This window comes from Saccostrea cucullata, unplaced genomic scaffold (genome assembly GCF_032062105.1).
Source record: "Saccostrea cucullata isolate Sc308-1 unplaced genomic scaffold, CSIRO_AGI_Scuc_v1 ctg13851, whole genome shotgun sequence".
Lineage (NCBI taxonomy): Eukaryota > Metazoa > Mollusca > Bivalvia > Ostreida > Ostreidae > Saccostrea > Saccostrea cuccullata.
In genome coordinates this window covers 1-14922 of record NW_026918998.1, presented here as the reverse complement: position 1 = coordinate 14922, position 14922 = coordinate 1, and the positions used below count along the sequence as shown (strand labels likewise).

The following is a 14922-nucleotide window of genomic DNA, read 5'->3' as shown; positions in this document are numbered from 1 at the left end:
CCTCAATTCTTTTTCCTAAGCGATCTAAAGGCCTGTGATTGCTGCATAAGAAAGGGAAACAGTTAACTTCATTTTTAGTAAAATATCTAAGTATGAAACAGGTGTGTCAGACTCTGCGGCATCTTTTTTCAAGCTCATTGGAATATATCGTTTCGACATAAAAGTGATAATACGTTTTCGATATTTCTAAATGTCCCACTGAATTCCACAGCAAGTGTTTTCTTCTTTTCAGGTATACTAGTAAGTGTTTGGAAAATTCTGCTTCATATTTAAACAAAAAAAAGTTTTCTAACAACGGGGCTGTCAATGATATCAAAAGTCTAGATTTTAATTTATCGAATGGTTGTATAATGCATACGTACACTCCTTATTATACCCTCCGCTTTCATATCCCCGCTTGAAATGCAAAGGGACATGCATATAGTGATGAGGATGTCCGTTCTTCCATCCGTTATGCTTTTAGGGTACCCATCTCTTATCCCCAAACCCTCTTATACATGTACAACAGGATGAAATTTAATGTGACTTCCACAGAATCTTAGTTACACGGTGTCACTGTGAACCATATCGGGTTTACCAAAGCAAAACATAGACACTGCCATCCCTTCTATAATATTGAGGGGTACGCATCTCTTATCTGCAACTCCTCCTAAAACGCTGAATAAATTTAATGATACTTTCACAGATTCTTCATTACATACTTGCCATTGTGTACCTCCTGTTTTACTTTTTAATCTGACGCTTATTTCGGGTCTCCTATAGCAAAACATGGACTTCACATCGCCATTATAAATCATACGAGAGGCTGTGGTATATTATTTTGTGATCTCAATGCTCACAGTATACCAAGTGTTCATTGTTATATTGTTTGCTTAAGAATTACCCTACAAAACTCTCAATTCAACTCTCCTTGAACCTAAGCAAGAAGCGAACACGTCTTTTAATTAAATTCTTGAAACTCTGTAAAACCTTGATTAATTCTTAACTATCTGTATCGCCCTTTTTGGAGCTGGTAGGCTATGTGGTATTGTCATGTTGGAGACAAGGATGTCTCCGGCAGTAGAGTCCTCCGTCTCCAGAGGCCGTAGCCTCAGTTCCGCCTGTAATTGACAACAGAATTTATTTGTTTTGGCGACACTTGTAACCTACAGTGTTTATTGAGTCGATGATTTAGCCTTTAAGTGAGGGGTTATAAATTCAAGTACAGATTGAACATTTATTGGTATGTAGGCGTACATGGTATCAATAAAGAGTGCAATTATCAACGAGTTACCATATGCATTGTATGCTATATCTTTTAGATGCTTTTTTTTACTCTCAGGCCATACAGTTGATTATGAGGTACATAAACCACAGGCATTTGTTTCGGTAATAATTTTTTCTTCAATTCGACTTTTAGATATATCGACGACGTACATGTATTGTCAATTAGCATTAATTAGTAAATTCCATTCTTATGTCGATTCAATGTATCCTGGTGAGCTTAAGATAAGAGATACCATAGAGTCTGATACATTTGTTTCATATTTGGATATTTTACTTGAAAAATATGTTAATAGCAATCTAACAACCAAGATTTATGATAAACGTAATGACTTTAACTTTTTTATCGTCAACTTCCCTTACTTATGCAGCAATATACCTTCATCACCTGCATACGGAGCTTATATATCTCAGTTGATTCGATACGCAAGAGTATGCTCTACGTACGAACAATTTCTAAAACGAGGTAAATTATTGACAAACAAGTTGATGAAACAAGAATTTCAGCAGTCTCGTTTAAAGTTATCATTTCGTAAGTTCTATGGTCGATACAATGACCTTGACAGCGGATACAATTTTTCATTGAGTCAAATGCTGACTGACGATTTTCACACCATTCGTTAGTCCATTATTTATACACTGAATTGACGACGGATTTTTTCCGTTATTACCCGATCATGACAAGGAGCACATGGCGGGTGATGCTCATTCCTCCATGGCACCTGATCCCATCTCCGATGATTTGGAGGTTCGTGTTTGCTCTGCTCCTATTTAGTATTGTTTCATGGACCTTCGATCTGGAATACTGTTCGTTATCTCCATATGTTTCATTCCATAGTACAATAATAGCACTATTTATTATTATTATACTAATGACTTAAAAATTTATTGTCGAAACAAGTGTCTGTGACACGAACGTATTTTGAAATAATATAAAAATGCATTGTCTATTGTGTGGAATGGTAGGGCATTCTCGTCCAAGCCGTTCTGTAATATAAACATTTAGATTAAAGTCAGTATTGTAAAAATTGATTTCACAATGTTTCTTCATCAGTAAATTCTAACTATACAAAAACTTTCATATGCACATGAGTTCAAAATATCTCTTACACATTTCAACCAAAGATGCATAAATGAATCTTCAGAAAATGCGATACGTCACTTCGAAACAATATTATACCTCAATAGTTTTTATCACAAATTTCAACTGCAAAATTTGCTTTGGGACTTCCAAGTCTTGTCTAGATATATACATATGTATTTTTAATTGACCACAATAAGAGAAAAAATATTCAGTGATCTTGATTGTCAGACGTGATATAAAACTAACATCAGCATTACCAGTATATAAAAACGAAGTATCAATCGTATTCTGGATTTCAACCAATTCCTGAACACTCCCTTTCAATACCCTTACAAAAGTAAAATTATTGCAGCAATATTGCTGCTATATTGCGGCAACATTGCAGCAACACATTTTTGTCACCAGAAACAAGCTTTTTGGGTTAGTGAAATATCACCGCTAGCGGCAACAACTTCTGGTGACATTCTGGCAATACTGCCAGAAAAAAAAACTTTCTGGCAATATTGCCAGAATGTCGCCAGAAGATCTAGGATTACCCATTAGGCATTTGTGAACATGCTCAGTCATTTTCTTCCTCTTTTTGCTAGCGCTCTCGAGCGCTAGCAACTACGTTAGTCCAAAGTCCCTGAATACGCATGCTCGGCTTCATGGTGGTGCATTCTGGGAATACTGTGAAAACTACTATAGATAGACCGTACAATAACAATTTCGTTGTATCATTAAATAATTATGTTTATTTATTGTGTAGCTTACATTTTAAAGATAATTATGCAATTATTATAAAAGACGACTCAAAGGACCAAGCTACTTCACAACTTCACATTCGGAACTCTCTGGATTTCTTTTAAAAACATACACTTTGAGTTATTTCTATATACCTTTTAAGTCCCCTGTATTTTCTTTGCTACATTGCCACGAAATTTCACCTTAAAACAGTTCATACAATGCCTCAATCGGCATCTTCACCATATTTTATAGATCCCTCTCTCTCTCCAGCAAAGGTCATAAATGTTCCGTTGCGCCAAAACTCCAATAGGTAAACACCCCCCCCCCCTCCCTCGTTTCTTTACCTATAAAGTCCTATATGTGTATAAAATAAAAAACTCTGTTTTCATGGTATATATATCAGACTTGGTAAGTCTAAACCATATTCTTTTTTAGATGAATGATTCTATGGAGATAAAATAGGAAAAATTATATGTATTTCAACTGGTGCTTGTGATGCATGTGTACTATACTTGTATGTCTAATATATATCATACCATTGTGGAAAAGATGAATGCATGTTATCAATTAATTAATGCATGAACATATATAATTAATTTATTCATAAATTTGAATACCTGCAAGAAAATAATGATATGTTGGAAATTACAAACAAGCTATATAATAGTATATATTATACATTAATTATACTGATTGGCATTGGGGAATATGTGATGGGCAGCTAATTAAGGTTATTTGAAAAATAATGCAGTGTTGCTGGACATTTTCACAGTGGCATATTAATATTTTTCATATACACATTTTTTATGTGCCCGGATTGATAGATTGGGGGCGCATATTGTTTTTGTCCTGTCTGTTTGTAAACTTTAACCTTTGCCATAAGCGATAACTTTTGAACCAAATTGAGAGATAGGACTTCATATTTGGTATGCATACTCCACTTATTAAGTCCATTCAAATGACACCAAGGTCAATGACCTTGTGACCTTGACTGTGACCTATATGCTAAAAATAGTTTTTTTATTGAATATTCGCCATAATTTAAAAACCATGAGAAAAAATAGAGACTTATATATTTTAAGTATGCATACTCAACTAATTTAGGTCTTTAATTAAAATGACACCAATGTCTTTGACAAGTAAACTTGGCTGGGACCCATATGTTTAAAATAGATTTTTTGAACCTTTGACATACTTTTGATCCCTGAAAGAAGCAACCTCATATTTGGTATGCATTCTCCACTAATTATGCTCTTTCAAATGACACCAAGGTCAATGACCATGTGACCTCTACTGTGATCTATATGCTAAAAATAGCTTTTTTAAACCTCCACCAAAAATTTTGAACCATAAGAGATAGAGACTTCATATTTAGTATGCATATTCCACCAATTAAGTTCTTTCAAATGACACCAAGATCAATGACCTTAATTGTGACCTTGACTGTGATCTATATGCTAAAAATGGTTTTTCAAACTTGTTGCCGCTTGGGGCATAGTGTTTCAGAAACACATCTTTTTCAACAAATTTTTTCTATCTTTTCAAAGAATAGTACCAAATCCCCGGATGAGCACATGGCGTTGTTTGTGGCACAATGTAGAGTCGAGTACTGAATAGGTCGGCATTACCTGATTGGCTGAAATGAGGTATGTAATGTTTTTCATTTTAAAGTAAAAATATTAATATTTGAAATAAATGATGGAATGTAGGAATATTACAGAGAATATAGAAATACCAGGGGAGATTGTAGGAGTGGGGGTTGATTTTTTTTGCAGAGCGTTATTTACTGCCGATACCTATAAGTTTTAAAGAACTGCAATTTTGACCTATAAACGCCATGGGACCCTATATTTTTTCCGGGATTTTTTATAAGCGCTTGGATTAAAGTTTCAAACGATGCCAAGGAATTATCTGAAATTAAATTAGTATAGTAGTGAGAGGACAAAATGTTTGTATAGAGTTCTATGGGAAAATAATTGGTACTCTTTTCCCTATAGAGACCCAAATTTTTAAAATGTTAAGTGAATTTAAAGTCATGAAAAGTGATTTTTTGCTCTTAATCCGAATATTGATGACACACTGAGAGGTAAATAGCAAAAAAAATGGAATTGTTTTTCATGTGTTGAGATTTTGGAGGAATTCTGTTCTCGGTAAGGGGGGGGGGGGGGGGGGGGGTAGTGAGTAGAATGTAGATATTAGTATAGCGTGGTGCATTTGATATTGTCCGAGGAGGGGAGTAAGTTAATAAAGTGCATCAGATTGCTCTTATGATGAATATTTATGTGTAAGTAAGTTTGTATAAATATATGCATGTACATTAATATTATATGTATTTACATGTGTGTATTTATGTGTTGTGTTCTATATATATGTACATGTATGGCATTGTAGGGGCTGTGACCTGGTGTTCATTTCATTTCATTTCTTTAACGGTTGCATACGGTATCTTTTCAAATAGTTCTGGTGAACCTAAAAAGGGCATTCTATAGTGGTCATGTCAAAGTTGCACACTTTTCTCTCTTGACATCTTATGGCTGGTAGTGCGTGTGATTCTCTGGATTGCTTTACTTGGACTGCAGGGTACTGAATTTGTAGTGAAGTTGTTTCTTTGGTGTAGCTACACTTAGGTCTGTATTTTTCCTTTCTTGCTGCTTGTTTTTTCATCAGCGTAGCCCTCGGCAACTCATTTTTTACTGCTTTCCAGTTTTTGTAATTAGAGTTACTTCCCTTAGACTTACAAACCAGGCATGTAGAATTTCAACATCATAAAATCTTTATTGTAGAGAACCTAGACTTCTGATTTTTTCCAGGAATTATTGGAATGACTTAAAAATGCATGTATAAGATTAGGCCTTTTTGTATTTACATGTAATTACATGTAATATTGTGTAACATGTACCCCACCCTTTGGGGGTACATTTTTAAAACAATAAACAATGTAGAAGGTGTGTAATTTTTTTATTTTCTAGAAAACCTGAAAAATATTGCTGTTAAATAAATGCTTAAGATGTGATTTGACTAATTTTTCTGATTTATTTTGTTTTTAGCACTGTAGAGGACTTTCATCTTTCAGCTTCCTCGGCCCCGGGAGAGTTGGGTACCTGCTCAGCGGGGGCATTTTCTCTATACAAGAAGAAGACGGAGACTCGCTACCCACCCGATATATTTTGTCGGACAGTTTTCTGTACATAGCAGGTAAATTTTCCACTTTTTAACTTTCCAGCCTCTTATTATGTTGTGCATTTTGGGGTTTAAAGTCAAAATTATTGCATTTCTTATTTTTGAAAAATTGATCTAAATTCCCCTTTTCTATGCATAAAACTCCATCCTGTAGATTAAGATTGTACTGTATAAGACTGTAGATACTGAACTTTCATTTATTATCAAAAGGATTGATTTTCTCTCATTTAAATTTATTGTAAACAAATATAATAGGGGGCACCTGCTATTTCTCTAAGTGTCTTTCACTGGGGGGTGGTGATACTTTTTTGCACATACTTAAGCAACATGAGGGGTTAGATAAGAATCAATTAGTATATCAGAGTCTCAAATAATTTACTTTTCATAAGCATAAAAAAAATTCTGAATTAGTCTTTTTAAAGCCTTTCAATTTTGCTTAATTAGCTATATTTTATCAAATTTTGGAGCCTTTTTTAAATTCTGGGTAGAATCCACCCTTATGAAAAAAATGACACAAATGTGACTTTATATCATTTTATTGACAATAAAAAACAAAATCATGCAATTTATAAATGTTTTATTCATTACAGTCACAACTGTATCCAGGTCACATCAAAGGAATGACAGTTTCTCACTCCCTGGAATTCTACTTAATGGAGGGAGGTGTCATTAATTAAGATTGTCACAGCTTCCAAGACACTGAAGTGACAGGCCTAAAATTTTATACATATTCATTGGTAAGTATAAAGTCTTTGAAAATTACAAAATTGACTAATTCTGGGAGAGGTAAATATGTAAGTATAGGAATGAGAGTACCAAATCCCCGGATGAGCACATGGCGTTGTTTGTGGCACAATGTAGAGTCGAGTACTGAATAGGTCGGCATTACCTGATTGGCTGAAATGAGGTATGTAATGTTTTTCATTTTAAAGTAAAAATATTAATATTTGAAATAAATGATGGAATGTAGGAATATTACAGAGAATATAGAAATACCAGGGGAGATTGTAGGAGTGGGGGTTGATTTTTTTTGCAGAGCGTTATTTACTGCCGATACCTATAAGTTTTAAAGAACTGCAATTTTGACCTATAAACGCCATGGGACCATAAATTTTTTCCGGGATTTTTTATAAGCGCTTGGATTAAAGTTTCAAACGATGCCAAGGAATTATCTGAAATTAAATTAGTATAGTAGTGAGAGGACAAAATGTTTGTATAGAGTTCTATGGGAAAATAATTGGTACTCTTTTCCCTATAGAGACCCAAATTTTTAAAATGTTAAGTGAATTTAAAGTCATGAAAAGTGATTTTTTGCTCTTAATCCGAATATTGATGACACACTGAGAGGTAAATAGCAAAAAAAATGGAATTGTTTTTCATGTGTTGAGATTTTGGAGGAATTCTGTTCTCGGTAAGGGGGGGGGGGGGGGGGGTAGTGAGTAGAATGTAGATATTAGTATAGCGTGGTGCATTTGATATTGTCCGAGGAGGGGAGTAAGTTAATAAAGTGCATCAGATTGCTCTTATGATGAATATTTATGTGTAAGTAAGTTTGTATAAATATATGCATGTACATTAATATTATATGTATTTACATGTGTGTATTTATGTGTTGTGTTCTATATATATGTACATGTATGGCATTGTAGGGGCTGTGACCTGGTGTTCATTTCATTTCATTTCTTTAACGGTTGCATACGGTATCTTTTCAAATAGTTCTGGTGAACCTAAAAAGGGCATTCTATAGTGGTCATGTCAAAGTTGCACACTTTTCTCTCTTGACATCTTATGGCTGGTAGTGCGTGTGATTCTCTGGATTGCTTTACTTGGACTGCAGGGTACTGAATTTGTAGTGAAGTTGTTTCTTTGGTGTAGCTACACTTAGGTCTGTATTTTTCCTTTCTTGCTGCTTGTTTTTTTCATCAGCGTAGCCCTCGGCAACTCATTTTTTACTGCTTTCCAGTTTTTGTAATTAGAGTTACTTCCCTTAGACTTACAAACCAGGCATGTAGAATTTCAACATCATAAAATCTTTATTGTAGAGAACCTAGACTTCTGATTTTTTCCAGGAATTATTGGAATGACTTAAAAATGCATGTATAAGATTAGGCCTTTTTGTATTTACATGTAATTACATGTACATGTAATATTGTGTAACATGTACCCCACCCTTTGGGGGTACATTTTTAAAACAATAAACAATGTAGAAGGTGTGTAATTTTTTTATTTTCTAGAAAACCTGAAAAATATTGCTGTTAAATAAATGCTTAAGATGTGATTTGACTAATTTTTCTGATTTATTTTGTTTTTAGCACTGTAGAGGACTTTCATCTTTCAGCTTCCTCGGCCCCGGGAGAGTTGGGTACCTGCTCAGCGGGGGCATTTTCTCTATACAAGAAGAAGACGGAGACTCGCTACCCACCCGATATATTTTGTCGGACAGTTTTCTGTACATAGCAGGTAAATTTTCCACTTTTTAACTTTCCAGCCTCTTATTATGTTGTGCATTTTGGGGTTTAAAGTCAAAATTATTGCATTTCTTATTTTTGAAAAATTGATCTAAATTCCCCTTTTCTATGCATAAAACTCCATCCTGTAGATTAAGATTGTACTGTATTCTGTAGATACTGAACTTTCATTTATTGTCAAAAGGATTGATTTTCTCTCATTTAAATTTATTGTAAACAAATATAATAGGGGGCACCTGCTATTTCTCTAAGTGTCTTTCACTGGGGGGTGGTGATACTTTTTTGCACATACTTAAGCAACATGAGGGGTTAGATAAGAATCAATTAGTATATCAGAGTCTCAAATAATTTACTTTTCATAAGCATAAAAAAAATTCTGAATTAGTCTTTTTAAAGCCTTTCAATTTTGCTTAATTAGCTATATTTTATCAAATTTTGGAGCCTTTTTTAAATTCTGGGTAGAATCCACCCTTATGAAAAAAATGACACAAATGTGACTTTATATCATTTTATTGACAATAAAAAACAAAATCATGCAATTTATAAATGTTTTATTCATTACAGTCACAACTGTATCCAGGTCACATCAAAGGAATGACAGTTTCTCACTCCCTGGAATTCTACTTAATGGAGGGAGGTGTCATTAATTAAGATTGTCACAGCTTCCAAGACACTGAAGTGACAGGCCTAAAATTTTATACATATTCATTGGTAAGTATAAAGTCTTTGAAAATTACAAAATTGACAAATTCTGGGAGAGGTAAATATGTAAGTATAGGAATGAGAGTACCAAATCCCCGGATGAGCACATGGCGTTGTTTGTGGCACAATGTAGAGTCGAGTACTGAATAGGTCGGCATTACCTGATTGGCTGAAATGAGGTATGTAATGTTTTTCATTTTAAAGTAAAAATATTAATATTTGAAATAAATGATGGAATGTAGGAATATTACAGAGAATATAGAAATACCAGGGGAGATTGTAGGAGTGGGGGTTGATTTTTTTTGCAGAGCGTTATTTACTGCCGAAACCTATAAGTTTTAAAGAACTGCAATTTTGACCTATAAACGCCATGGGACCCTATATTTTTTCCGGGATTTTTTATAAGCGCTTGGATTAAAGTTTCAAACGATGCCAAGGAATTATCTGAAATTAAATTAGTATAGTAGTGAGAGGACAAAATGTTTGTATAGAGTTCTATGGGAAAATAATTGGTACTCTTTTCCCTATAGAGACCCAAATTTTTAAAATGTTAAGTGAATTTAAAGTCATGAAAAGTGATTTTTTGCTCTTAATCCGAATATTGATGACACACTGAGAGGTAAATAGCAAAAAAAATGGAATTGTTTTTCATGTGTTGAGATTTTGGAGGAATTCTGTTCTCGGTAAGGGGGGGGGGGGGGGGGTAGTGAGTAGAATGTAGATATTAATATAGCGTGGTGCATTTGATATTATCCGAGGAGGGAGTAAGTTAATAAAGTGCATCAGATTGCTCTTATGATGAATATTTATGTGTAAGTAAGTTTGTATAAATATATGCATGTACATTAATATTATATGTATTTACATGTGTGTATTTATGTGTTGTGTTCTATATATATGTACATGTATGGCATTGTAGGGGCTGTGACCTGGTGTTCATTTCATTTCATTTCTTTAACGGTTGCATACGGTATCTTTTCAAATAGTTCTGGTGAACCTAAAAAGGGCATTCTATAGTGGTCATGTCAAAGTTGCACACTTTTCTCTCTTGACATCTCATGGCTGGTAGTGCGTGTGATTCTCTGGATTGCTTTACTTGGACTGCAGGGTACTGAATTTGTAGTGAAGTTGTTTCTTTGGTGTAGCTACACTTAGGTCTGTATTTTTCCTTTCTTGCTGCTTGTTTTTTTCATCAGCGTAGCCCTCGGCAACTCATTTTTTACTGCTTTCCAGTTTTTGTAATTAGAGTTACTTCCCTTAGACTTACAAACCAGGCATGTAGAATTTCAACATCATAAAATCTTTATTGTAGAGAACCTAGACTTCTGATTTTTTCCAGGAATTATTGGAATGACTTAAAAATGCATGTATAAGATTAGGCCTTTTTGTATTTACATGTAATTACATGTAATATTGTGTAACATGTACCCCACCCTTTGGGGGTACATTTTTAAAACAATAAACAATGTAGAAGGTGTGTAATTTTTTTATTTTCTAGAAAACCTGAAAAATATTGCTGTTAAATAAATGCTTAAGATGTGATTTGACTAATTTTTCTGATTTATTTTGTTTTTAGCACTGTAGAGGACTTTCATCTTTCAGCTTCCTCGGCCCCGGGAGAGTTGGGTACCTGCTCAGCGGGGGCATTTTCTCTATACAAGAAGAAGACGGAGACTCGCTACCCACCCGATATATTTTGTCGGACAGTTTTCTGTACATAGCAGGTAAATTTTCCACTTTTTAACTTTCCAGCCTCTTATTATGTTGTGCATTTTGGGGTTTAAAGTCAAAATTATTGCATTTCTTATTTTTGAAAAATTGATCTAAATTCCCCTTTTCTATGCATAAAACTCCATCCTGTAGATTAAGATTGTACTGTATAAGACTGTAGATACTGAACTTTCATTTATTATCAAAAGGATTGATTTTCTCTCATCTTTATTGTAAACAAATATAATAGGGGGCACCTGCTATTTCTCTAAGTGTCTTTCACTGGGGGGTGGTGATACTTTTTTGCACATACTTAAGCAACATGAGGGGTTAGATAAGAATCAATTAGTATATCAGAGTCTCAAATAATTTACTTTTCATAAGCATAAAAAAAATTCTGAATTAGTCTTTTTAAAGCCTTTCAATTTTGCTTAATTAGCTATATTTTATCAAATTTTGGAGCCTTTTTTAAATTCTGGGTAGAATCCACCCTTATGAAAAAAATGACACAAATGTGACTTTATATCATTTTATTGACAATAAAAAACAAAATCATGCAATTTATAAATGTTTTATTCATTACAGTCACAACTGTATCCAGGTCACATCAAAGGAATGACAGTTTCTCACTCCCTGGAATTCTACTTAATGGAGGGAGGTGTCATTAATTAAGATTGTCACAGCTTCCAAGACACTGAAGTGACAGGCCTAAAATTTTATACATATTCATTGGTAAGTATAAAGTCTTTGAAAATTACAAAATTGACTAATTCTGGGAGAGGTAAATATGTAAGTATAGGAATGAGAGTACCAAATCCCCGGATGAGCACATGGCGTTGTTTGTGGCACAATGTAGAGTCGAGTACTGAATAGGTCGGCATTACCTGATTGGCTGAAATGAGGTATGTAATGTTTTTCATTTTAAAGTAAAAATATTAATATTTGAAATAAATGATGGAATGTAGGAATATTACAGAGAATATAGAAATACCAGGGGAGATTGTAGGAGTGGGGGTTGATTTTTTTTGCAGAGCGTTATTTACTGCCGATACCTATAAGTTTTAAAGAACTGCAATTTTGACCTATAAACGCCATGGGACCCTATATTTTTTCCGGGATTTTTTATAAGCGCTTGGATTAAAGTTTCAAACGATGCCAAGGAATTATCTGAAATTAAATTAGTATAGTAGTGAGAGGACAAAATGTTTGTATAGAGTTCTATGGGAAAATAATTGGTACTCCGGAACTCTCTTTATGAGAATTTTCTCAAATCCAAAATTCTCAGACTCAACGGCCATCATAAAAAGTTGAGAAAAATAAAAATTCCTTAAACTCTGTTTTATTCTCAAATTCTCAGGTGGGTTATTCTCAAGACGAGAGTTGAGAATTTTTTTGAGAATTCTCAAGGTTTAATGACGGCGGACCCTGGTCAGGTGGATCTACTCTAGTTATTTGTGTGTGTACTGAGCAGCTGAGCTATCGATGCTATGTACATGTAATGTACACTTGTTCAATGATGCTTATGTTGCAGCTGTGTAGCATGTATTATATTTAATTTCTATTAAAATTTTGTGTTTTATTGACATATTATTGAATAATTAAGATTTATATCTGTAAATTATAACTACACAAAAATCATTGTATAACTATTTGACATAGAAAAATTGGATAATTCATCCAGTGCATGCAAGTTAGTTAGACATATTGCAAATATTATAGTGTAGAGTTCTAAAGGTATCCAGCAAGAAGCTTAAGGCTAAGACTTTTTCTATTTTATAACTATTTTCATTCATAACATGCATAATTATATACATGGACACTGAACTCTTCATGTAATTTTGACCTTAGGCAATACCATTGACAAATGGCCAAGCTTTTTTTCTTGTGGGTGCAAAGCACTGTTGTTTCAAGGTGTTTTTAAATTGTAACAGCAAATTTTGTTCTTGTGCCATGTTTTTGATTCCCTTGCTAACACATGGTTCATGTACATGTGCAAACTAAAAATTGGATGCAATTTAATTTTGATATATTTTTATATAGATCTAGGCCAAAACATGTGAAACTAAACAATTTTCATTTATTTTTTTATAGAAATTAATGATAAACAAGTAGTCAATTTAAAGATAAAACTGTTTGATAAACTTGTTCATTTTAATTGAATGAACATTGATTTTGCTGAACATATTATTCATCTTTGTTTTACAGGTTATGTAGTTCTTCATCCTCCAAACAATTTAAGCACTTTTTACATTGGAGATGGGGATGTTTATTTCTATTGGAACCCTCCCCAGAATTATCCCACCCACCAGCCAGAAAACCTTACAAGTAATCAGGTGTACAACATCCGCAACAAAGACAACATTCACTTCTCTGATTCAGGTTCATGGATCGAAAAAGGAAGTGAAACAGAAAGGGAGCAAGATTGGATTTTTAAACTGTTTTCTTTTTCTGGGATTTCTGCTGAAGATCATGAAAGTGAATTAAAAAGCTCACAGAAAGTAATGAAGACAAATCAATCACTCACTGACCATATTGATCAAGCAAATTTAACTACTGAGCAGGTGGAAAAATACAAGCAATATCTAAAGAGCAAAAATATATCACATATTCCCGACTGGTTCCAGAAAACTACAGTTCCCAAGGAGCATGCTGGGATATTATGGTATACCATTTTTTGGCAAGAAATGGATAATGGAACAGAAATCGGTGAGGAAATTTAAAGCTACCTATTAGAACCATACATGATAAACTTGCATTATTGTTTTACTTTAAACTATATACATATTAACTTAATTGCAAAATTTATATACAGAAAATTTAGTAATATTTTCCAGGTTAAAATGGTAAAATGTTTGAATTATTTCCATTCCAAAATATCAATCTGACACTGACAAATTTTAAAATATTAGCTGTTGACTTGCATGAAAGCTGATAATTGTGAAGATTAGTATTTAAAAAAACAATAAACAGAAGGTGAAGATAAAAGCCCTATTCTGTTAAAGAAGTGAGCTAAAATGCTAATGCAATCTGATATTTATTTTTATGCCCCCCTTCGAAGAAGGGAGGGCATATTGCTTTGCTGCTGTCTGTTGGTCGGTCGGTAGGTCTGTCGGTCCATTTAGTTTCCGTTCATTTTCTTCATAACCGCTGCACATACTGAAATGAAATTTGGTATACAGGTATATCAGATGAATATCTAGGTCAAGTTCTGTTTTGGGTATGATAGCACCATTTTTAGCTCACCTGAGCCGAAGGCTCAAGTGAGCTTTTCTGATCACATTTTGTCTGGCCGTCTGTTTGTCTGTCCGTCTGTCTGTAAACTTTTCACATTTTCGACTTCTTCTCAAGAACCGCTGAGCCAATTTCAACCAAACTTGCCACAAAGCATCCTTGGGTGAAGGGGATTCAAGTTTGTTCAATTCTTTAAAAATCATTTTCTCAAGAATAAAAAAGCCATAATTGATCATATTTATATGGAAGCATCCTCAGGTAGTATAGATTCAAATTTGTTCAAAACATGACCCCCGGGGGTAGGGCGGGGCCACAATGGCTGACCAAAGTTTTTACATAGAAATATATAGGAAAATTCTTTAAAAATCATTTTCTCAAGAATAGCAAAACCTTAACTGGTCAAAGGTTTACTTTAGGATTTAAACTTTTCAATAATAAACCAATTTCTAATTTTTTCCTAGCCACAGTGCTCAGGTGAGCAATGTGGCCCATGGGCCTCTTGTTGAAATTTTGACAGAGTTATGCCCCTTGGACTTAGAAAAATTCCAACTATTTGCA

At 33.9% G+C, this 14922-nt stretch overlaps 1 long non-coding RNA gene across 11 annotated transcripts; it reads left to right on the top strand.

Annotated features, from left to right (window-relative positions):
* The first annotated feature begins 4627 nt into the window (after window positions 1-4627).
* Window positions 4628-11872, top strand: LOC134276991 (uncharacterized). Of its 11 annotated transcripts, none has more exons than XR_009994158.1 (7): window positions 4628-4719; window positions 6121-6268; window positions 6844-6990; window positions 8566-8713; window positions 9286-9432; window positions 11000-11147; window positions 11719-11854. It is a non-coding gene; the product is annotated as an uncharacterized LOC134276991 (long non-coding RNA). The 11 variants fall into 11 exon arrangements; XR_009994162.1 differs by having other exon boundaries at window positions 4701-4719; window positions 6147-6268; XR_009994166.1 differs by lacking the exon at window positions 4628-4719 and adding an exon at window positions 9500-9602 and having other exon boundaries at window positions 5256-6268.
* Window positions 11873-14922: the final 3050 nt, after the last annotated feature.